We start from the raw sequence: 23,481 nt of genomic DNA, 5'->3' as shown, positions 1-23,481 counted from the left end.
TTAACATGTGCTGTTGCTAAGCTGCTTCTCCCCTGTCCTAAACTTGTGTGGCTTTAGAATTTAAAGGCAGACCCTCCTATTTTGCTTCTGCCTAATTCAGAATGATTGTTCCTGTTAAGTTTCAACTTGTTAAATTCAGCGCAGCCCTGTTCCGTGGATCAGAATCCTATTTAAGTATGCGTTCCACAGCGTCACCCAAGTCATGATAAATGCTTATCGAAGGGATCTCTCTGTCACACTGCTGGAGACCTTCCCTCAGTGGACTTCTGATCTTTGACCGGCTTACTTTGGGAAGAGTGATTGAAGCCGCCCCTAGCCTAGTCTCTGCCCTTTTGCTTCTCTGACCTAAGCCGCCTTTCTGAAGCTAGACATGCCATGCCCATTGCAGTTCTGCATCTGCTATTAAGTGCTTCATAAAAAAAAAAGACATGAACAGCCTTAATGTTACGTGTTCTCAGCTCCTCGAGGGCTCCGAGGCTGCTTTCAGCTGTTCCTGGGCTGCTCCCCAGAGATTGCACTAGGCAGCTTAGCATCTTGTCTGTGAACATTTTCAGTGCTCTGGGAGGTCACTGTCCCGGGCCAGGGGACTTGAAGTCATTGCAAATGTCTAAATATCTTTTTTAAAAAACAAAACAAAAAAACTAAACTCCTATCTCCTCTCTGCTCTTTATTCCAGTGTTGGTTCTTGGCTCCCCTGCCCCGGTCTCCTCAATTGTTTGACTGGAGTTACATTCAGAGTCCAAGTCATTAACTTCCTCCATCTCGCATCTAGCAGCTCTTCTGGTCTCCCAGCCACTTAAAGTCTGTGTTCTTTGAGTCTCCAGCACCAACTTCCCCCTTCTTGGTCTTTTGCTAATTTCACAGGAAATGATTGTTTTTCCTCCACAGTTCCTGTGTCCTCCTGGTCACTAACCCATTCCACCACTGTCATGGGAATTAGGGAACTAGGTTAGTCCCCTTTTCTATGGACACATCCTCTTTTTCTAGATGATGAAAGTCTCTGCAAGGCCAGGCTTAGCCTTTAGCCACTGGGGCTTCCTGCGCTCTCAGGGTGTCTGATCCCAGCCCTACCCGCCAGAGCTCATTTCTGGCTAGTCTGGGATTTGTATCAGCAGCAGCCCAGTGGGGTCCATTTCCATGGTATCTCTATGCCTCATTCTTCCCTCTTCACCCATGTGTTCTTCAGAATATTTCTCTTTACTTCATGGGCTTTTCACACAGCTGTGCATCTTTTTTTTGAGACAGAGTCTCGCTCTGTCACCCAGGCTGGAGCGCAGTGGCACAATCTTGGCTCGCTGCAACCTCCGCCTCCCAGGTTCAAGCGATTCTCCTGCCTCAACCTCCCAAGTAGCTGGGAATACAGCGTGCACCACCACGTCCTGCTAATTTTTTGTGTCTTTAGTAGGGTTTCACCATGTTAACCAGGATGGTCTCGATCTCCTGACCTTGTGATCTGCCTGCCTCAGCCTCCTAAAGTGTTGGGATTACAGGCATGAGCCACCGTGCCCAGTATCTTTTTTTTGTTTGTTTTTGTTATGTAGAGATACTCTATCTCTCTGCCCTGTCTCAAGTCTAGTCCTTTAAAAGATAAAACCTGGGTGCGGAGAAGTGTGTCTAGTCTGCTATCGGTTAATGTAAAGGACACATATTTATATTTGTGTGTATATGCATAATCACGGTCAGGAAACAGACACAAGCAACTAATAATAGTGGTGACCTGTTTTAGAGTGGGGACATGGTAGGTAGATGGGGATAGGAGTAGGAGGGAAACTTTTTCTGAATACTTTTGTATTTTTTTGACTTTGGAATCCAGTGCAAGTATTTCCTATTCAGTTTTTTTTTCTTTAAATAACAGATAATCTGGGATGCCTGATTGGCTAATGTGAACTGATGAGGCCATGTGGAATGAGTGACTCACCTGCTTGAGTCAGGGCTCTGCAGCCTCCTACCCACCTGGGCCTCAGCTCCTCAGGTGTAAAGCTGGCTGGTCCTAGCCCACTTACCTTGCAGAGGGGACACAGGGAGGCTCTCCTCTGGAGCGTGGCACAGGCCAGCATGTGGAGGGTCTGCAGTAAACAGGGCCTCCTCCCTCAGAAGTCATTTGGGATTTTAGGACCATGGCAGTAAACTGTAATCTCAGTTTAGTGATAGCTGGTGCTCAAAGGGTACACCTGAGCCTCATGTTGGTTTTCTGCTGTCAATCGCTTAAAACTTACACCATGGTTTTTTTCATCTTGTGAGCTCCAGTATTTAAGGAGACTGGAAGCTCTGAATCTCTGGGTTTGCCTGGAAGAAGTATGTACTTTCCTTTGCCAGACCTGAGATGCTTTACAAATCATCTCGTCTGCCCAGTGCAGTGGAGTGAGATTAAAATAGGTCTAACATCCTTTGAAAACATAGGCCCATGGTGAGGTCTGCAGGTAGCCAAGATCACAGCTGGCTCTGAGGAAAAAATGCAGCCTCTTGGGAGTGGCCAGTCCAGGTACCTATAATTGAGGAAGTGACCTGATAGGGGAGGTGACTTATTTACCCTGGGCAATTGAGAAGCATTTATTGAACACCTACTATGTGTCATAGGCTCTGTGCTGTGGGGATGACAAGATGGATAAGGCTCAGCTTCTCCTAAAGTATTTACAGTGGGCTTGGGAAAGCAAGGCTTATGTGTGTTAAAAAAAAAATGGAGTAACAGGAGATTTTCGTAACAGTTCAGCTCAATCATAGAAGAAAAACCACAAGGTAGTTCGTGACTAATGTCCATCTGCCTGGAGGAGGCAGCGGTGGGTGTGGGGAGTGTTTTCTGTGGGCTGGGGAGGGCCTGGAAAGCTTCCCGGAGGAGGGAGCAGAGGTGGCGGCAGCAGCAGCGTTTGACCTGGATCCTGATGGGTAGTTGCAGTGCAGATGGATAAGTTGGGAGTAAGAAGAGAGCATCTCTAGTGGGTGTTGAGGCCAGGAGAAATGAGGAATTGCCTGCTTTGAAGGTGGGCAGAGGGAGATGAGGCTAGGCAGGTGAGTTTAGGACAGACGCAAAGAGGATTTAATGAGAGAGAGATTGAGTTGGAGTGTGTTTAACTTCAGAACAGGCATGGGAGGATGAAGGCCCAGGGTCTCACAGGGAACTCTTGTAAATCTCAGGAAGATAGGCAAGAAAGGATCTAGCCCCCAAACATTTCAGTCTAGGCATCTCTAGCTTCCAGGAAGCTGGAGGCATGCTAGCCATTCTTTCACCATTGCTCTGTGGGGACATTTTCTTCTTAGGCATTTTACATGTCTGCTCAGTCATTCATTCAGCAGGTTTTTATGAGCTCTTACTCTGTGGCAGGCACTGTTCTAGGTGCTGGGTTGCAGCAGGGAAAAAAACAAAACAGGATAACATCCCTTGCCACATTCCCAGAAGGGGAGAGGGACAATAAACAAGTGAGCTAAATGCGTGGGAGGCCAGGTGATGAGAGGTAGCGTGGGGGAAAATCAAAGCAGGGAAGGAGATGGGGTGTGCTGCATGGGGAGGGGAGCAGCTGGGGGAGGGCTGTAATTTTAAATAGAGTGGTTAGGGAAGGTTTCACTGACTCATCCTGTCACTGGGACTTTGTCTGGGACCATAGAGAAGGAGGCAAGGCCAGATCCTACTGGGATCTTGAACCCACAGTTGATCCTCTTCAACCTGTTGGGGGTCTTCGGCTAGGCAATTGGGAGTCTTTGAGTGCTCTTGAGCAGAGGAGTGACATGTGTGGGGAGATCTCCCTAGTGGCTTTGTAGCAGACAGGATATAGGCGGCTGAGACAGGGGAGCAGAGATTCAGGAGGAGATGACCACTGTAGACTAAAAAAGTCTACTTATTTGACACTTTCCTCACTGTGCTGCAAGCTCCACATCTGTAAAATGGAGATAAAATGGTACTTACGATATAGGCACGTTTTTAAGAGGATGAAATGGGTTACTGAATGTAGAATACTTAGAACAGCACCTGACATATAATAAGTGCCTAAAAATATTGTCTTGCTCGACTATCTGTCCCTCTGTCTGTATATATGTATGTGTGTGTAAAATTAATGTGTTGGGGACATCCTTTCTTGTCCTAAAGCCAAGTCAAATGAAGAAAATAATGATGCTTTTAAGGATTAAATGAGATAATCCACTTAGTGGGTCTAGGTTAGTGGCAGATGAATACTAGGTGAATACTAGTTAAAAGTACTACTATTATCACCAGATCTTACCTTGAAGAAAATGATTTTGCAATGGAAATCCTTTGTAAAGTCTTCCTATTTAACAGTTGTTTATCAAGACTGCAACATGCCAGGTGCTGGACTAGACATATCATCCCATTTCATCTTTGTAATAACTGCCCAAGATAATCAGTGTTAACCACATCTTACAGATGAGGAAGCAGAGACCCAGAGAGACTAAGACTTGCCAAGGTCACATAGCCGGTAAATGGCAGAGCTGGGATTAATCCATGAGTGATCCACTGTGTAAATGTAAACATTGACATATAGGTTCTCATATCAGTCTCCCTTGGTATTAGGTACCCACAAAGAGGTGCAGGGAGAGCAGAGGTGTGGCCAACTTCGAGGACAGATCAGGGCAGTGTGAATGTAGAGGGGAAAGCATGGGTAGGAGGCAGTGTGTGTGAGGCAGTACCTTTCTTCAGTGACTCAGCCCTGCAGGCCTTATCAGAGCCTTTCAGCCACCCTCTAAGAGTTTATCTGGAACCCATTTTGGTTTCCCAAAAGGAGCAGAGCCTGACAGGTTCAAATCCTGGCTCCATCACTTACCAGCCGTGTAAGTCCAAGATAGGAGTCAATTTCTTTGTGCCTCAGTTTTGTCATCTGCAAACTTGCTTCATAGGGTTGTTATGAGAATTAATATCAGAGAAGCTATGTGAACACTTAGAACAGTGTCTGGCCCATAGCAAATACTCTGAAAGAGTTATTATTATGTTAACAATTCTTATATTATTTTTATATTATAATATTATTGTAAACGCCTTTTTAATCTCTGAGGTCAGGACAGAATGTCCCATCTCTGCAGGATCATTCTGTAACACATTCTGTTTCGCCTTATTACATAGATGTGGGGGTAGGTCTCCCCTTTACAAGACTATGAATAGAATTCAATCAGCATCTTTCTAAAATCCCTGAAGACTTGTGCCTTGTCCTAGAAGCTGTCAATAGAGATTTGCGCCAAAAGAAGTGATTCTTGGTTTCCTTTTACCCTTCAAGCCACTTATTCTAACCTGAAGATCCCACCTCCCATGATCTGGAAAATGTCTGATATTTCCAAGGGTGCTTTACAGTTTGCAAACACATTCCCATTCATATTTCATTTGGTCTTCACAGTTACCCTGTGTGGTTACTGGGTACTCTCCCCAGTGAACAGGTCAGGAGACTGAGACTCTGCAGTGTTGAATAATTTGCAGGTGGAAAGTAATGAAACAGGCACCCCCCTTCCTATCCCAGAAAGCTTTGTTCTGGAGTTTCAGATTGACTCTTCCCCTAAAGCCATTCATCATTTCCCCTTTAGCCCTTTTCCTAAAGAGGATTGGGGGGAGGTCATGTGACCAGCCAACCTTTATACTCTCTTTCTTTCTTTCTTTCTTTCTTTCTTTCTTTCTTTCTTTCTTTCTTTCTTTCTTTCTTTCTTTCTTTCTTTCTTCTCTCTCTCTCTTTCTTTCTTTCTTTCTTTCTTTCTTTCTTTCTTTCTTTCTTTCTTTCTTTCTTTTCCTCCTCCTCCTCCTCCTCCTTCTTCTTATTCCTCTTCTTCCTCTTCCTCTTCCTCTTCTTTTTTTGGTGGTCTTCAATTACATGGAGAGTTTTTCATTTGTTTTTCTTTTAATTTTATTATTTATTTATTTATATGAGACAGCGTCTCACTCTGTCACACAGGCTGGAGTGTAGTGGTGCGATCACAGCTCACTGCAGCCTCAATCTCCTGGGCCCAGATGATCCTCCCAGCTCTGCCTCTGGAGTAGCTAGGACTTCAGGTGCACACCAACATGCCTGGCTAATTTTTTCTTTTTAGTTGAGACAGGGTCTCCCTATGTTGTCCAGGCTGATCTCAAACTCCTGGACTCTAAGTTATTCTTCCATCTTGGCCTCCCAAAGTGCTGGGATTACAGGCGAGAGCCACTGTGCCAGCCGATGCAATTCTACTTTCACCCTTTGTTCCCAGGTCTTGTTACTCCCAAACTAAGCACATGGTGATGGCCTTGAGTGGAGCTGATTGATGATTGGAGTTGCTCAAATCATCCCCACTCCATTTTCCCTTCTCTGTGAATCTGAGGTCTGGGCTGGGACTCGCATTTGGAGCTTGGTGGGGAGCGGGAGACAACGGGGAGAGCATTGTAGCTTTAAGCATTTGCAGTGTCTGAGTATGAAATTGTCCTGAGCATAAATGTGCCCTGAGGAACCCTGCAACTGAAGGTGGAGGAGGCAAGACGAGGAGCACATGCTGAGATGCAGAACCCAGAGTCACCACCTGGGGCCTGGCCAGGGGCCTGCAGGGGCCGAATCAGAGGCCACAGGGCAGAGGGATGGGATGGGGAGTACTTACTCCCTGGGAGGCAAACAAGCACATGATCCTTCTAGCCAAGATGGGACTAAACCCAGGGCTCAAACCCATAATTCAGACTTGTTAAACTCCTTGGAGCTGTTCCTTAAGCAGAAGAATCTCCTGTTTAGTTCAGCCCAACAAAAGTTTACTGAGGAAGTACCTACAGTGTCCCAGCAGGTGCGAGGAATACAAAGTCCAGCAAGATAGGGACCCTGCCACAAGGGGCTCAGGTCCTACAGCCTCAGCTTTACCTGTGCCTCCTCCTCCCTCCTGCCAACTTTTAATGCTTGGGCGGAGGCTCTGAGGGTGGTGCTTCTTAAGTGCACATGGCAGCATTTTAGCTTCCTGGCACCTCAGCACTTGGGCTAGAATTAGGGCCTGGCAGGTCTGCCAGAGCAGCACACACTGGGAATTGGCAAACACACCTGCTTATGGAGGCGGACTCTGATCCTGCTGCGGGAAGAGAGAGGTTTCTGGGCTTTGGCATCCGGAACTGCTTCTCAGTTCCCTCTGTGATGGTCGCGTGACTGGAGGAGCAGAGGCAGGAGGGCCTCTGGGGTGCAGGTGAGAAAGATCCCAGTAGAATTGCCCCAAGGTAATGGCTCAAACTGCCCATCCCTCAGTCAGACCAGCTCCCCCTTCTCATCCTCGAAACTGGCTGGTCTCCTCTCCTCTGCACCTGGGCCATCCCTGGCCCCAACTCTTTGCTTTGGTTCTTTAGCACTTTCCTTCTTCTCTGCCTTTTCAACACCCCATCCTCCAAGTCTGGATTCAGCCCTGCCATCTTCAGAAAGGCTTCCTAAACCGTCTCAGACGCAGTTCCCCCTCCTTTCTCCATATGCTTGCCTGGCAGAGAACCAACAGCCCCCAGTTCAGTATTTACCTGTTTCCTGGGAGTTCTTTCTCACGCTCTCGGCTTCGTGAAGGGAAGGCAGGGAACATGTTTTGTGCACCCACCATGTTCCAGGCAGTTGCATGGAGGCTGGGTACATCCTAGCTCTGTTTTTTATGAGCTGTATGACTTTCAGTAAGTATTTTCGTTTCTCTGAATCTCATTTTCTCATTTGAGATTGAGGATGTGATGCCTACCTCAGAGGGAAGTTGTAAGAATTGGATGGAATAATCCATGCAAAGCACTTTGCACACAGGTCCAGGCTCATAGTAAATGGCTAACACATGGCAGCTTTTGTTATTCTTTGATAGCTATTATTTCATTGAATCCTCACCCTAGCTTTATAAGGTAAGTATCATTCCACAAAGGGGAGCAAATGAGCCTTAGGGCTGAAATGACTTGCTTGAGGTCTCACAACAGACAGGCAGCAAGGCTGGGATCCAAGCCTAGGGGTGGGCTGCCGTGAGGCAACACCCATCCTTCTACCACCTCTGCTTCCTGAGTCCTGGCCCCTGTTTCCCATGCTTTTTAGTGTTCCTCGCAGTCCCAGCCAGGGCACTCAGCAAATGCTGGTTGAATAATATTTCCTGGCTGGTTTAAGGGAAACCAGGTTTGCGGGGGGAGCGCAGGAAATGCGACCCCTTGAACATTCCACCCTCTTTCAGATTTCTATGTGGTTCAAGTTGCCCATGGATCCCTGCTAGTGTACTGCATGCCACTCCAACACCAGGCAGTGCTATGCTGTGCGGCACCATATCTCACCCAGGAGTGAAACCAAATCATGCGCTCAGGGAAAATGAGCCAGTTCCTTTTTATTTTTTAAAATAGCAGAGAATAAAGTTATGAAAAGAAAAAGAAAAGTAAGGGAAATACCTGCCTGGATAATCCCCCATGACTGGGGCAACCACTATCTGAAGCTGGCAGCTGGAAAACAAGAGAACAGCCATTAGCTGCCAGCTTGTGGCATTATGAAGCCTGTGTCCTGTGAGGGTCAGCAGGTGAGGCTTTCTGCTTGGGATGGCTTATTGACTTTCCTTATACCCACAGATACAGCCAAGGCCCTGCCAAGGGCTTTTCTTCTTGACATGATTGTTGTCAGGAAGATTTTCATATCATTCCAGATCATAGTTTCCAGTTTAATTCTCCAGCAAACACTAGAGGCTACCACTTCCATCTTGGCTATGTCTTCTTTTGTACCAACTGATGCTTGTGTCTTTACTCCTTACTCCACTGGTTAGTTTATGCCTGTGCAGACCTTGGTGCTGTGTTCCCTGGGGCCTGTGGAGGAAGGCGCTTGCCTGTGCTCCTTTGTGTGTTCATCTCATGGCCCATACTGCAGGAGAGATGGGCGGTCATCGGCATGTTTTGGTTCTTAGTTTTTGCTACCAGGCCATGGATTTTTTTTTCTGTTTCTTTATATTTTGTATTATTTATTTTATTTTTGAGAAAGAGTCTTGCTCTGTCACGCAGGCTGGAGTGCAGTGGCACCATCTCGGCTCACTGCAGCTTCTGCCTCCTGGGTTCAAGCGGTTCTTGTGCCTCAGCCTTCCAAGTAGCCGGGATTACAGGCACGTGCCACCACACCTGGCTAATTTTGTATTTTTAGTAGAGATGGGGTTTCACCATGTTGGCCAGGCCGGTCTCAAACTCCTGACCTCAAGCGATCTGCCTGCCTTGGACTCCCAAAGTGCTGGGATTACAGGCGTGAGCCACCATGCCTGGCCATTTTTTCCATTTCTTTAAAACCCTTTAGAAACACACCTGAAGGTGCAACTTCTTTTCCTGAAGGAAATTAAACTCGTGCTATTAGTAGGCATGGGGTACGGGAATAGATCATCTTTGGGTGCCGGTCCAGAAAGTAGTGAGTAAGTGAGACAAGCAAAGATAATATTGTTTAGCACAATGCTATGCGTCAGGCACTATAGCCGTCCCTGTTAAGTCAGAATCTCTTGGGACAGGTGACTGAGAAAAAAAACAAAAATGAAACAAAAAACATGCAAGGGAGATGGTGTTTTACAGCCTGTTGGCTGCTTATCAGCCATAGGCAAATCTTGCCCTCAAGAGCAGGAAACCCACTGATACATGCCATCCAGTAAAATCACACTAGAGCTCTTTGAGATTGAAATAACTAAGGTCTCAAAAAGGAAACTTGCCCAAGGATGTACCTGGGCTGTCAAGATACTGCCTGTCCTGCTTGTGTCTCAGTGCTGCCCTTTCCTCTGAGTAGTTATGAATAAAGGAGCAGCAGGACATTGCCATCACCTCTGAGGGATCTGAGCACAGATGTGAGTGACAGCAGAAATGGGCTGTGTGAGAAAAAGACCCCAGGCTCCATTGAAATCAGAATGTACTGAGGAGGTGGAGTGCATTGGGTGGAACAGGCACGAGGCACTAGTGGCATGACCTTGGTGAGTTCGTTATTGACCTTTCTGAGCCTCAGTTTCTTCACCTGGAAAATGGGCTGGATGATCATCCAGTTCCCAGTGTTTCATTGAATATTAGACAAGATTATACAACTCAAAGAGTGTGACCCACAGTGCATGGCACATTTAAGTACTCAAACAAGGCAAGTTTTCTTCACTTATCCATGCTCCCTGCTTTCTTCCTTACTTCCTCCTCTAAAAAGAGTTGTTTTAAATAGCTGTCTGGATTTTTTTTTTTTTCTGCACCACTTCAAAGTCAATGAAAATCAGCTTTAACTTCCTTCTTTCTCTTCTTCCCCTCTCATAATAGGCATGGCCCCGGGGCTGGGTCTGAGGCTCGGTTCTCAGCCAGGAAGCACAGGGCTGGGCTGCTTGCTGTTGGTTTCAGTACCTTCTTCTCCCAGGAAGGGCCCTGGTCCAGGGGCTTGCAGTGGCCTCCCCTCACTTCAGTCTGTAGATACCTTGCTGTACATATTTGCTCTCGCTTGGCTGCCTGGGTCTCACCAGGTGTGCAGCTGGCTTTTCTTCCTGGGTGGGATTTGGTGATGATAAAGCAGGCACTTGTTGAGGGCTATTATTAATTGAGAGTTTTTTGGCTTCAAGGCACAGGAACCAAACTTGAATGAGCTTAAGCAAAAATGGGATGCATAGCTCATGCCTCTCATACCAACACTTTGGGAGGCTGAGGCTGGAGGAGCGCTCAAGGCCAGCAGTTCAAGATCAGCATAGTCAGCATAGCAAGGGCCTGTCTCTACACACACACACAAAATTAGATTAAAAAGGATACATTGGAAGGTTTCGGGGAGGCTCAAAGATTCGAAAGAGGTGCAGAAGAATCAAGCCCCAGGAAGGCAGCATGTGACCTCCAGCATCCGCAGACCAGAGTCCCCTGTTCAGTGCACTATGGCTGTAGGTAGCTCCCAGCTGGCCACACACAGCCCTGCCGCCAACCTGAGAGGACCAGGCCTTCCCCAGGAGTTTTCAGATTGGAATTTGGCCTGGCCTGGAGCATGTGCACACCCCACGTACCATTGCTAAGGAGAAAAGATACTCCCATGAGCCCACCTTGAGTCCTATACCCTCCTTTTTGGCTGGAGAGTGGGAGATGGGGTGGAGTCTGTTATCAGGAGAGAGAAAGAGAAGAATACTAGTAATATTAATAATTAAGTATAATACTCACTTTTCTTGAACTACTTTGCAAGACACATTCTAAGCTCTTTACCTGCCTAACTCATTTAATCTTCACCGTCAACCCGTTTTACATACCAGGAAACTGAAGTAGAGAGAAGTTAAGCCATTTGCCCAAAGTCACATAGCTAGTTAGGAGGAGAGCTGGAATTGAATCCAAGCAGAGCGCTCCAGAAGTGCCCTTAACCACCCACTTTGATGCGGATAATAACAGACATCACCTCGAAGCACCTGCTCTGAGCGAGCAGCGTGCTAAGTCCTTTATAGCATTATCTCATTTAATCTTCAGAGAAGCCCTATGAAGTGGGTACTAACATCATCCACATTTTAAAATAAGAAATTGAGGCTCACAGAGATGATGTGATTTGTCTAGGGCCATCCAAGTAATTTAAAATGACAGAGCTGGGATAGGACCCTTGGTTTGCCTGATGGTAGGGCCCAAGTTCCTAACTGCCTCACTGGGTAACACTTCTCTTGTTCTGTCTGAAGCTCCCCTGGTCTGGCTCAGCACCTGAGTCTTTGTCCACAGTCTGGGGAGGGGCTGGGATGTGGAGACCCCTACCTGCTGCATGCTGCTGAGGGGTCGGCTGTGAGGTTTTAGCTGGTCTTGATATATCTCACACTGACCTACACCAGATGGTTCTTGAACAAGTCTTTAGTGCATTGAAACTATTCATTTCTTCATTCAACAAATATTTACTGAGTGCCTGGAGGCTCCAGGCCCTGTCCAAGTGCTGGGGTCCCTCAGGGAAGAACTTAGACTTGAAAAACATCCAAGAGGAAGGTTCCCGGAGTTCCTGTCACTTGGGCCTGTCATGTCCCACTTAATCTCACAGGAAACCTTCCCTGTATCACCCAAATCAGGCCCACGAGGGACCAGAGGCCTCATGCTTCTTTGCTCGACACTGGCCTGATGGCAAGTCCAAGGAGAGACGGCATTTCTTCATGCTGGTTGATTACAAAGGAAAATATCGTGTCAGGGAATGAGCATGGGTGTGGACTCAGGCCAGCTCCATTGGTAGTCCCAGGGCTGCTGTGGTCTCTGCTCATTGAGACGTTGGGTGAGGTACTTTGCTGGGCCATGCCTTAGTTTCCCCCTCTGTAATGATACTGTACTACCTGTCTTACAGGGTTGCTGGGAGTATTCGCTGAGGTAGCAGTGTTAACTACCCAAGGCAATACCTGTGCCCAGGTTAATCCCTCCCTCTTACAACAACTAAGTAGTTTTGTCGGTGTCTCTGAAAGTCAGGGTACCTGGAGCAGGGCCACTGAATGGGGTCCCAGGTGAGGAAATCACCAATTGTATCAAGCTCCTCATTTTACAGATGAAGGAACAGAGGCCCTGACGCTCAAAGGCCAGAAGGTATTGGACTCTAGGACCTTCTATTTGTTGGTGTTACAGGGAGCTCAAAGTGTATTTGGCTGTTGGTCAGACAGAGGGTACGAGTTGGTCCCTCGAGTGGCCGGACACTGTGCCCAGGCCTCTGTGAGCATCTGACTGGTGGTCAGCCCTTGTAGCCTGGTCCAGTCATACCTACCTCCAACCCACCATGAAGACAACCCAAGCAGAACCTTAGAGAGCCCCGTGTCCCTGCTGCTTGTCTCCACAATGCCCTAGCGTGGACAGGCACTTCTGTTCCTGAGATCTAGAAAGCATTGACAGGGTCCCTGGCTTCTGAAACTCCGGTTGGACCAATGATGCAATTCTGTACCAGGATGTCCAGCTCCCCACCCACGGCTCTCAGAAGCTCCCCTTGAGGAGCAGGGGGCAGACAAGTCAAGGCCTCTAGCCACTCTGACTTCTGGCTGGAAGCAGCAGCACAGAGCCTGCAGCTCAGGCTGATAGAATGTGGCCCAGGCAAGCCGGCCTGTTTGTCAGCTGGCACAGGCCCCGAGGGGTGTGGGCTTGATAATGATGATGACGGGCGGGCAGGGCTGCCGCTTCTGCCCAGGTGGCCGCCCTTGGAACTTGCCAGGCTCGCCCAGTGTGTGGGCCCACCAGGGCTATGCTCAGAGTTGATGTCCAGGACACCTTCCCCTCAGCTTGGTGGGAAAAACCATGAGCACTGGGGCAGCCGATCCTGGGCTCCAATCCTGCCTTGCTCTGGGGCCTTGGCAAGTGCCATCTGTTCTGCAAGCTTCTGTTTACTGTCTGTGAGGAGCCACTGAGATAAAGCAGGTCTAGTCTCCACCCTTGATGGTTCCATGTGTGACCGGTACACAGCACTTCGTAGGCTCTCTCCCATTAACAGGTTAGGATTTCTGAACAGTGAATCGAATCCCATCTCCCAGCACTCTAACGATATGTGCTCTTTATGTGCCAGAGAGAGAGAGAGAGCGTGTGTGTGTGTGAGTATATGTGTGTGTGTGTAGAGGCACCACTCTGTTGAGCAAAGTGCACGTATACCTCCCTGGAGTATGAGTATTGCCTCTTATAGATGTCAAATTTCACAACTGTGTTAGTTTTTGTCCCCTTGAGGTTACTTCTTAAATATTTTGATTTATTTTTTAATGTGGAGGTAAATCATTAGAAATATTTTGTAACTCTGGGCTTTGTTTTCCAAACAGGTGTAGAGGTATGTTCTGCAGAAGCAATAGGATGTCATCAGATAATGTGGGTCGTCACTAGAAGCCAAGAGAATAATTGGTTTAGGAAACTCAGCCATGATCAGCTGGTGCACTTTCATAACTCCCTACTTTACTCAGCGTTAGACAATGGGACCAGTTTCACACTGGGGACTTGTTATCAAGTTTTACACCTGCTCGATTTACTTTCATTGTGTCTCATGCTTAGAAATTCTGACACTTTCTGTTTTTACTAAAGCAGCGAATAAAGCATTGTTTTCCAGATCCCTCCTACTCCTCAGCAAAGTCTTTGTGTAGAGATCTGATAAGCCCTTCGGGTGCCCTGACTGCAGCCAACAATATAATTTGTTTAGCCATCTTGCTATGCCTTTCTTCATGTGCAAAACTTGTTGGAGCACAGAGAGAGATTCTCTGTCCATTTCCTCTTGCTGGGTGAAGTGTCCCACAAGGCAAAGTGCACAAGCATGCGCGACCTCTTGGAGGAGACTAGAAAGGAGGCGTAAGCTAAGATGATGTCACTGACATTAATTGTTGGGCTCTTGTTTTTAAAGGAACATGGCAACCTGTGTGTGTCTCATCCCAGAAAGAGAAGACTTTAACCACTGTGATGCCTGAGAATCCAGTGAGTAAGTCACAGTGGCAGATCTTGTTTACCATGGAGTAGCTCCTGGGGGCTGGTCCTAGGCTTAGGAAAGTGTGGGATGTTCCCACCATCCTGGGGCAGCTTGCCATGCCCAGGGCGCGCTGTTGCCTCTGAGTCAGCACCGCCTCCTCTGCACTCCCCTAGCACTGTGTTCATGCCTCAGATACACCACTGAGTTAAGGTTCGTTCATCTGCTTGTCCCACCTACCGGCTGAGGGAGCCTTGAGGGCAAGGAACCAGACTCTAGCTTTCCTGTCTGAGCCAGGCAGCAATTCTCGGCAGGTACAGTACCAGGCACATCACAGGGGACCAGCAGCTGTTTGTGGACTCAAGGAGTCTCACCCCTGAGGTTTGATCAGGGCTTTACGGTCCACAAAGCTTTATCACGGGCAGTGTTCCATGGGAACCTTGTGCCCTGGGTGGGGTGGTCATATTATCCTCGTTTATTTTATAGATGTGGAGGCTGGGGTCTGAGGAGTCGGATAGCCTGCCACAGGTGGTAGGCTAATAAGCGCCTAGGACTCAGGTCTTCTGTGTCTCAGGCTAGCCTGGTTTCTGTAATGTCAAACCTTATAATTAGAAAGGTTGTTTAGAGTAAACCCCTCATTGCCAAACAGGGAGACTGAGGCCTGGCCTGAAGATACTTTCTCAAGGTGACAGGACTCACTGGTGTCCAATGGAGAATCGAAATGCAGGCCCTGGACTTCCAGTCTGGCGTTTTGGCACCCCTCCTCCCTCCTCCTCTGCTCTGCTCCTGTATACAGCAATCAGAGAACATTTTGGGACCATAAATCTGTGTTTACAGGAGGGCAAAGAACTCACAGAAAGCCATGAGTTAGAAGGAACATAGGGATGAATAAAACTCACCCTTCTCTCTGGGAGCTTCCCTGGACATGTGAGCCTTGGCAGGGCCTTGAAGAGGCTCAGTTTAGTTGTGGGAGGAGGGAGGATGAAGGTGAGTGTGAGAGGAGAGCATCAGGACCCAATCCAAGAAACCTGGGCATGGGTGGAGGCCCCAGCGGAGGGGCAGCCAGCGTGCGTGTCAGGGCATTTGGCAGCTGGCCTGGTGGGCGCTGAGGGATCACGTGGGGTGAGGAGTCCACGGGAGTCCTGAATGGCAGGATGACAAGGGGTTGACTGGACCTCAGGGAAAGCTGCTCCAGGAGTTCTCCTTCTTAGTATCTGGGGAAAGACCCAGACAAAGAGCTGATTGGCCAGTCTGCCACAGCCTGAGAAACGGTCCCCTCTCTGGAGAAACAGAATACAGTTTGTCCACAGAGGAGGGTCGGGCGATGAACAGTAAATTCCAACGTTGTCTGAAATGTGTGTGGGGAGGGGAGTGTGAGCAGTTCTGGCTGGCTCAATCCTGTTGCCCTCAGAGGAATTTTGGTTCTGCTCTGTTTCTGATTGAGCACATGTGCTGCTGTTCTCTCTTCCCCTTGGAATCTTGGGTCCCTTCTGGCTCATCCATTCAATCCAGGCTTGACCCAGGGCCAGGTGGGTCCTGGCTACTCTTCTGTGTTCACTCCACCTTTCCTTGCAACTTCCTGGACTTGAGGACTGGGACTGACTGCCAGCTTCATCTCCATTGGCAGGGTGAAACATAAAATCTCCCCAAATTACAGAGAATGTGATGCTTGCCAAATAGGTACCCCGGATTATTTTCTAAAGCATTCCCAAATGATACACTTCTCTGGGGCAGGGGAAGTGTGTCATGTTGTATCATGATTGTTTACACTTCATATTCTTTGCACTTTACATTTTATAAAGGTCATTTCATCTTCATGATCAAGCAGGTGGACTTCTCCCATTTTACAGATGAGAAATTTGCCTTAAGCAGGCTTAACCTGCCCAAGGCAATGCAGCTGTCTAAGGGCTGAGCTGGGGCATGGCGCAGTCCTGCTGTTTATAAATTCCATGATGTCTCTCCTCTGCTAAACTCCAACCATAGTAAATCCCTGGAGGGCCTGAGACATAAGAGGAGTTCAGTAAACACTTGTGGAATGAGTGACTTTTGGCTTTTTTTTTGGCCACTCTTAACCATAAGTGGACCTTTTTTGGCAGCAAAGAGAACACTACCCTATGGAATATTTGAGTTTCTTGCCATGATAAGGAACTGGTGAGCTGTCTTCTCACCCACCCTTACCTCTGGGAACTAGGTCACGCACACTGAATAATTAATTTCTTGACTTTTACTTGGAGCTTCCTCCTCCTGACGTTGAGATGATATGCTAGACACTGATCTATGAGAGGTCCTTGGCAGAAGCAGATCCTATTGTTTGTTGTCACAGACCTTCAGTGACCCATCTAATTGCCCATGAATAATACCTGTGGCCTAAACAGGTCAGCCTTCCAGGCAGTTCACTCATCTCCTCCTTCTACCCTTCCCCCACCAACCTTCTCTAGACTGAGGAAGAGGGACAGGTGTGTATTATCTTAGATATGCAGGGTTCTGTAGGGTCAAGGGAGCCTACCTCTTCCTTGTCACTGACCTCTGAACTTTTCCATATTTTTGTGGCAAGGGCTGGAGAAAGAACAAGAAAACCATGTCGAGATGGGAAAGAATTCATAGGCTCCAGAAGGCAGTTATCAAAATATCTGCTGGGTCTGCTCTTTTCCTAAGTGACACTTGGGTCATGTTTCTTAGAGTCTGCAAGGGATCCAGCTGGCCTCGTTAGACTCTTGAGGTCAACAGAATAGAGTAGAAACAAGAGTGGGCTGAGACCAAGAGACCCATGTTCTGGTGTTGGCTGTCCACAGCTTAGCTATGTGGCCTTGGGTGAGTCATAGAACCTCAGCTGCCTTCAGATTTCTTATTCAGGAAGTCAGGGAGGGGTGGAAGTTTGGTGGCATCTTAAAGAAGTCTCCTTGACTTCTGTGGTCCTGGTCCTCAGTGCCTCTCTCAGTTTGTCCTTGTGATTAGCACCGTCTTCTCCTCCAGATCACCTCCTCCTCATGAGGTCAGATCTTGCTTCTGTAAGCACTTTCATCCTGACCTTTGTAGTTTTGCCATCTCTCCCCTGCCCCACCCTGAGTTATGCCAGGGTGCAGATAAGAACTCCCTGTTGCTGCCCTAGTCTCCTGCCAAGCAGCATGGGAGAAGACTCTAACCTGGTGAGATTGCTAGAGATCTAAGGAGTGAAAGTTGGTTGGTATCAGAGGAAAATGGGATTAAAGGTTGTTGGGATTTTCAAGTCCTTGATGCCCCAGGGTACCTGGATTGTACTGAGTTGTTTGATCAGAGGGTAGTCAATATGTTCTTAAGAATATGGCCCCAAGTTGGCCAACCCTTGTGATCAGGGGTGACCAGACACTTTGGAGAAATAAAGGGAATAGCATTGGTAGAAGGTTGCTCAGTGAGAGATGAGAGATATCTCAGATGAATAACCAACATGAAAAAGGGAAACGCTAGGTCGGGAAGGTGGATTTGCCTCTAACATTTACAATTGTAAAGTATTAAAGCTGAAAAGAACTATAAATCCTTTAATCCACTTCTCTCATTTATTAGTAAAAAACTGAGGCCCAGAGACATGACTCGAACACACCCATAGAGCAAGCCGGTGATAGAAGTGAGACAGAAGCCAAGTCTCCTGATTCCCAGCAAGTGGCTCTCTCCACAGTTCCATGTTGCCTCCTCATGTGGGTTCAGCCACCGTACCTTCCTCTTTTCTCCTCCATGCTGCACTTGAATGTCTCAAGTGTTAGCAGGGCCCCCACTGCTCCTACCTCATTGTTTATCAAGGCCCAGTAAAACCTGGGTGCAACAGCATGGAGGGGTTTAGGCTTCTCATGTGCAGGCTGTTTTGATTTGTACTTAGTGACTTAACACTGTTGAGTTGCCATTATTCTGTTTTATGATGTGTCTTGGGGTGAAAGATTAATTCAAGACAGGAAATGAAGGCTATATGATGGCCCAGCCTTAGCAGGAGTATCCTCCTGTGAGTTTGCCATTCAAATCAAAATCACATGAGCATTGTTGCTAAGCAGGCCTTGTTGTGAGAACCTCCAGCAAACGGCCTGGATTACACTCTCGCTGGCTCTGAGAGGGGCTCTTTCTGTCAGAGGCTGGCCATCCTGTCACTATGCTGATGGCACATAAACCAGAATGGAAGCCACTCACTTTTTCTGTAGAACTCCATTTGACCCAACACTTCCTGCTGAGCTCAAGGAAATGCATCTTGAGCACTTTGCATTGGGCAAGCACGAGGTTTACATATATTACCTTGTTTTTCCTCATAGCAGCTCTCTGAGAGGTAGGCATGTCTATCTGTTATATTGCGGAGAAAACTGAGACAGTTACAGGTTAAATAACTTGTCCTTGCCCACAAGGGCCAGGACTCAAACACAGGGTATCTGACTCTAAAGCCTTTCCTGGCTCCACATTTCACATGGCTCTCTGCACACAGAAGGGAGGGCTGGGGAAAAATAGGCAAGGCATTGACTGAAGTGTCAAACATTTAATACGGGACTTCCAAATGCCAGGTCCTGGGCTTGGTTCTTGGGATGCAAAAGTGAGTAAGACCTAGTCCCTTTACTCCTAGGACTTGTGACCTGGCCTGGTGGTGGCACAGATGTATATGATGACATTCATAGCTCCCTTATCAGCATTATAAAAAACCATACCAGGTGCTCTGGAAGCACTGAGAGGAGAGCAGCACACAGGGAAGACTGCACCAAGGAGGGGCTGTGAGACTTGGGTACTGAAGGATGATCAGGAGGTTGCCAGGCAGAAAAGGAGGCAGAGAGTTCTCCAAGGAAACGGGGTGGTAGTGTGAAAGGGCCTGATTTGGTGTTTGGAAGTAAAGAGGAGTAGTGTGCATACTTTCTTCTTAGCTGAGGGTACAAGGAATGAGACATTCAGTTGAGAGATAAGCTCTGAAGTGAGAGAGGAGGGGAGTTCAGAAGTAGACTGTCCAGGGCTTTGCAAAACACTTGCTGCTAGATGAGATTTCTTGAAAGAAACATTAGCAGAGACCAGGAAAGCTTCTCCAAATATGAATTCTCCAGCTGTCTGATGGATGTTTCTGTACAGAGAAAGGAACTTCTGCTGGGGGCTCATTTTCAGAGTGTTGGTGTAGGTTTTCTGCATTTTGTGTCTCACACATGAGTGGAAGTGATTATTGATGGGGCAAAGTGAATGGAGTGGGACGGGCCACACCAACAGTTCATATTTAAAATGTCTCAGATTCCTCTTGCCAGATAAGCTGATAGCAAACACCCTTGTGAGTTCCTGCGCAGACTGACTCTCCAGGGATCATTTTGCATTCCAGACAGGGTCACACAATATTTCTGCAGGAGCTGGGGCTCTGGGGTGAGAAAGCTACTTAAAAATAAAGACCAACAAAAAATATAGTTGTTTCTAAGGATGACATTTGCAAGGCAAAAGTATCCAGGAAGTGGATTATTTGTCATGAGGGTGAGCCAGAATTTTTAAAAATATCAGATCGTTAGAGTGGAAGGAATGATGGTGGAGAGAGAGAGAGGAAGAGAGAGAGAGCTCCGGGAACTCTTGTCTCCTGGGTGTGGTTGTCCCTGCACACCCCCACTTTAGTGAATACCTTGCCGAGGTCTGCCCCAGGAAATGAGTTTCGAAAACTGAACTTTGAGCCTGAATTGTCTTCTGTGGAGAAGAGCAGCCCAATAAACAGAGAGTGATTTGGAGTCTAAGACTTCTTGGTCTTCCATCAACAGTCCCTATCTGCTGCCCTTGGGTTTTGTATCTTTATGAGAAAAGAAAAAAAATCTTTTTTGGAACAGTTGGGGCTTATTTTAGTAAACATGTTTTTCAGAGCATGAGCCCAAATACCAAGGAAAGAGTCCAATGTCTTTATTCAGCCAACAGAAATGTATTCATCAGGATGATGAGAGCCTGTCTCCTTCCTACCAGGGAAAAGTCACTAGCAGGGCCATACCTTTGGGGCTCCCCTCCCCTGCGGCTTCTGGATGTTGGAGTTTGGGGCTGGTAAGGGACATTTTGGCCCCCTGAATGGTCAAGGACCTTTCTGGGCCCTGGAACCTATGACCCGGCCTCTCTGAGCTCTCAGGAACGTGGCCTCTGAGTGTGGCCTGGAGAGGCAGCGTTCTTCCCCCAGCCTGTCCCACACAGGTCTGCGTTGCTCTCAATGTAGCGATGAGCTACACTGCTCATGACTCTACATTGCAATGGTTCTGCAGCCTCCGAGCCATTACCAAATAGGCAAATGTTAAAGGGCTTTCAAACCTCAGTGCTCGTGCGCCTAGTCCAGGGAGGTGAAACACAACCTGTCAGACAAATAACCTCCTCCTGTCAGTTCAGCAATTGAATGTAAGCTAGAGACTGGTTCTACCCTGTCTTCTCAGACATGCATTTCTGCACTTGCCATCTGTAACCTTACTTGGCTTTATAGACATTTGGGGAGAAGTTCCTGGGAGACTTCAGTTCCTCTGTACAGTAGAGGATTGGGTCAGAACTGTCCTGATCTTTCAGTTCTGTTCAGATGTCTGAACTGCCTTCTGATAGCGGCATATTTTCCCTGGGCAGAGAGCTCCTCTCAGGCCACATCCTGATGAAGGAAGGAATCCTTTCTCAGAGCTGTCTCACCCTGCCAGTTTCTGGTCTGTTCACTCTCCTGAGGTTGTACCTAAGAACTGTCAAGCTGGGTTCATGCAGTACATTGCCTGGCACATGGTAATCAATGTTGAATGAATGAATGAATGACTAGCAAGGAAATTCTTCTGTTTTCCAGCAGAACAAAATGGAAGTGAACAGGCCTCAGACTATGTGGCCTGCATGCTGTCAGGACCCAGCATGCACTTCAGAAAAGACCCCTTTGGTTATTGGCGCAAAGGAAGTTACCTGATAAAGACACCTTCTAGCCAGGACCTGGAAAGACAGACGATGTTTAGTCACATCACCTCAAGATGAGGAGTCCTGTTTTCAGGGCTTAAAACGAACAAACATCAATAGCGACAATGAACCACTGGGAATGCTGGCCCTGGAGAAAGCAGGGGAAATCATTCTGCTGGCAACCGCTGCATACCTAGCCAACCCCAGCTGGCCGAATGTCCCATGCTTGGACAGGTCTCCCAGGAACCTCATGATGGGGCTCTTCCTTTGTCATGCTGCCTCTCTACAGCACAGGTGATTTTACATCTAAATCTTAGATCCTGACTTCCCAGGTGTATTGACATTTTGGTAGGCTTTGAATAGCCCATTAGTTATTTCTGACTCAGGCAGGGCTCACCTGTCTGTGCAGGTGTATACACCTGCTTATAAAGGCTGAATGCAGTGTGGAGGCCCTTGTGCCGACTCTAGGGTGAGGGACGTGGCCAGCTGGACTGCCAGTTGGGTGAACGGCCCCATGAAAGGAGTGCACATCTCAGAGGCCAGCAGACTACTGAGAGCCAGGAAGGTGTTATTTGTGTTGTTAATAACATTAATGACGATATAAGCAAGAAAGCTTCTGTAATTGTATATCAGGAAATTAATCCTGAAATTGGTAGTCTGTAATTCAAATGAAAAATTTAGAACTCTTTTAAGTGAACTCTAAAGGTGCTACCGTGGAAGCAGTTCCTTCCCTCCGGAGCCAGATTTCTACTCGTAAGCATTCATTCATTCAACAAACGTACCCCCTGCTGGGAGCAGGCACCACATTGGCACTGGAATTACAAAGATGAAGATCAGTCAACAGCTTATCAATGAGTGAATTAGCTATAAAAGACCATAATCCAGAAATCATTTGAATCTTAAATATTAGTTATCAACTGAGAACCCAGAGCTGGGGTGAATACTCTGGGAAATAGAAAATAAATAAAAAATATCAGCCTTTCCTTAAGGTTACACATTAGATTGTCCAGACAAAATTAATGCACAGAAGACATGATAGGTTCAAGGCTAAAGGAAAAGCCAAATGGCATGATCTGTGACCTCTGTGTGGGAACTCTCTGTCTCCCCCGTTTCTCAGAAGATGGGAAGAAGCATCTTATTCCTTTGGCATCCACGGCACCTAGCAAGGCCCCGGTCACAATATAGGTTATCAGTAAATTGAATGAATGGAATTGAATGTGGCTAGTGGTTCCCGAAGCTGGCTGATCAACAGAATTCCCTGGGGAGTTAAAAACGTCTTTACCTCTTGGCCCTCAGGCTGCAGGGATTCTGTTTGGGAACAGGCCCAGGAAACTGAGTGTTTGTAGACCTCCTGGGCAAATCTGCCTGACAGCCAGGTTTGGTGAGGTCAGGCGTAGACTCTGAGTTAGAAGAACACAGGTGGGTAAGGGACGGGGTGGCGGAGGGCTTTTGAACCTGAATGCTCCAGCCAATCCCTTAAGATCCTGCCCTGATGCCACATTCTCAGGGAGCTTCTCTCAGGTGCGGAGTCACTCCATCTTCCAGCTCGGCATCCACATGTCTTGGCACTCACCTCCCCGGCAGCTCTTACCAATAACTGTTAGTTTGTTTGGATTTCCTGAATAGACTGTGAAGCTCCTAGGGGGCACAGCTTGTAATAGGTTTTCAGTCAGCACCATGGAGCTGACTGGGCTTCAGAGGATGGGTGAGGTTTGAGCAGGGGCAGAAGTAAGGCAGAGACCTGATGTGAGGGCAGCCACAGGGTAAGCCTGAATGCCTTTGGGATTGAGCCTAACAAGGAAGAGGGGGCTGCATGATGGTGGGTGGGAACCCACTGAGCCTGGCGGGAGGGCTTGAACTTGTAAAAGGGCTGTAGGGAACCCTGAGAGCTTTATGAACAGCATAAAGGAGAAGCTAGTGAGTTGGGAAGCGGGAGATCAGTGAGGAGGCCCATGGTAGCTCAGGTCAGAGCTGGCCAGGCCCTGGATGAAGTGGCAGGGTTGTCGACAAAGGGCAGCCACACTCTAGCCACTACATACCCTGAATTGTGTGTGATACTCTTGATTTGATTGTATCTACCAGCAGTGGTTATTGAGCACCCACCATTGCCAGGGGCACGGGCACCAGGCCCTGGGGCTTGCAGCCTTCAGCTTCAGAGCACACAGTCAGGTGAGGTAGGAGGGGCCACAAGTAGATCAATGCAAGGGTATGTGCAAAGCTATCCTACAAACTTCCCCAGAGTACAGTGTGGACAAGGGGGCCCGGGGAGGGCAAAATAATGCTTCAAAGAAGAACAGTGCAGCTAAGGATGCAGCCCAGCCAGGCGTCACTGTGTTTCATCCTGAAGTCACCCCATGGGTCAGGACTATTATTATAC

The 23,481-nt window shown here is 47.7% G+C and overlaps 1 protein-coding gene across 16 annotated transcripts in view; it reads left to right on the top strand.

Annotated features, from left to right (window-relative positions):
* Positions 1 to 23,481, top strand: part of MICAL2 (microtubule associated monooxygenase, calponin and LIM domain containing 2) — a 251,221-nt gene that overhangs the window by 13,517 nt on the left and 214,223 nt on the right. For 7 of the 16 annotated variants that reach the window (XR_007719270.1, XR_007719267.1, XM_050757393.1 and 4 more), the window contains exon 2: positions 14,187 to 14,257. The exons of 4 other annotated variants lie outside the window; for them this stretch is intronic. The gene's annotated coding sequence lies outside the window, so the exon portion shown is untranslated. Of the gene's footprint in view, positions 1 to 14,186; positions 14,262 to 23,481 lie in introns of all 16 variants that reach the window. 5 more of the 16 variants (XR_007719271.1, XR_007719268.1, XM_050757388.1 and 2 more) reach the window with 1 other exon arrangement.

Source organism: Macaca thibetana, chromosome 14, assembly GCF_024542745.1.
Source record: "Macaca thibetana thibetana isolate TM-01 chromosome 14, ASM2454274v1, whole genome shotgun sequence".
In the NCBI taxonomy this organism is placed as follows: Eukaryota; Metazoa; Chordata; class Mammalia; order Primates; family Cercopithecidae; genus Macaca; species Macaca thibetana.
The sequence above is the reverse complement of the archived record's forward strand: the minus strand, read 5'-3'. Positions and strand labels throughout refer to the sequence as shown.